We start from the raw sequence: 1,064 nt of genomic DNA on the forward strand, positions 1-1,064 counted from the left end.
GATGATAATTTAAGGCGGTGAGCTGGCAGAATCGTTAGCACGCCAGCCGAAATGCTTAGCGGTATTTCGTCTGCCACTGCGTTCTGAGTTCAAATTCCGCCGAGGTCGACTTTGCCTTTCATCCTTTCGGGGTCGATAAATTAAGTACCAGTTACGCACTGGGGTCGATAAAATCGACTTAATCCGTTTGTCTGTCCTTGTTTGTCCCCTCTGTGTGTAGCCCCTTGTGGGCAGTAAAGAAATAGGTATTTCGTCTGCCGCTATGTTCTGAGTTCAAATTCCGCCGATGTCGACTTTGCCTTTCATCCTTTCGGGCGCGATCAATTAAGCACCAGTTGCGTGCTGGGGTCAATCTAATCGACTGGCCCCCTCCCCCAAAATTTCAGGCCTTGTACCTCCAAGCAGAAAGGCTTATTATTATTCATATATTATTATACACTCACATGCACAATACATACACACATGTTTGCATATGATTACATATGCATAGACAGATAGATCGATGCACACACATATATATATATATAAATATATACACACATATAAACAACCATATATAAACATACTCGCACACATGCAGAGAGAGAGGGAGGGAGAGAGACGGACAGACAGGCAGGGAGAAAACTTTATCACATAAGTTAACCAGAACATTTACCATAAAGCTAAAGAATTCTAAATCAGTGGCTCCCTCTGTTTTGGTTTTTTTCTTCTTCTTTTTTGCTATCTTATCTTCTATACAATATTCGTTTAATAATTTTGCTGTGCCAAAGGATTAAATAAATATAGGCTTTCGATTAAATAAATACTTATGTATATCTACCGTACCTCATTCTACCTTTTCAAATACAAGTATGAACCGTAGAAAATAGACTTTGAGGAAATATACACGGATATATATATATATATATGTATATATATATATAGATAGATAGATAGATAGAGAGAGATAGAGAGAGAGAGAGAGAGAGAGAGAGAGAGGGAGAGATTCATATACTTATCATGGCCGGTCAGAAATGTTTTCCATTTTTTTAAAGGTTTGTTTTGTTTAACTGAACTTTATCTTT

The sequence above is a fragment of the Octopus bimaculoides genome, chromosome 11 (assembly GCF_001194135.2).
Source record: "Octopus bimaculoides isolate UCB-OBI-ISO-001 chromosome 11, ASM119413v2, whole genome shotgun sequence".
Lineage (NCBI taxonomy): Eukaryota > Metazoa > Mollusca > Cephalopoda > Octopoda > Octopodidae > Octopus > Octopus bimaculoides.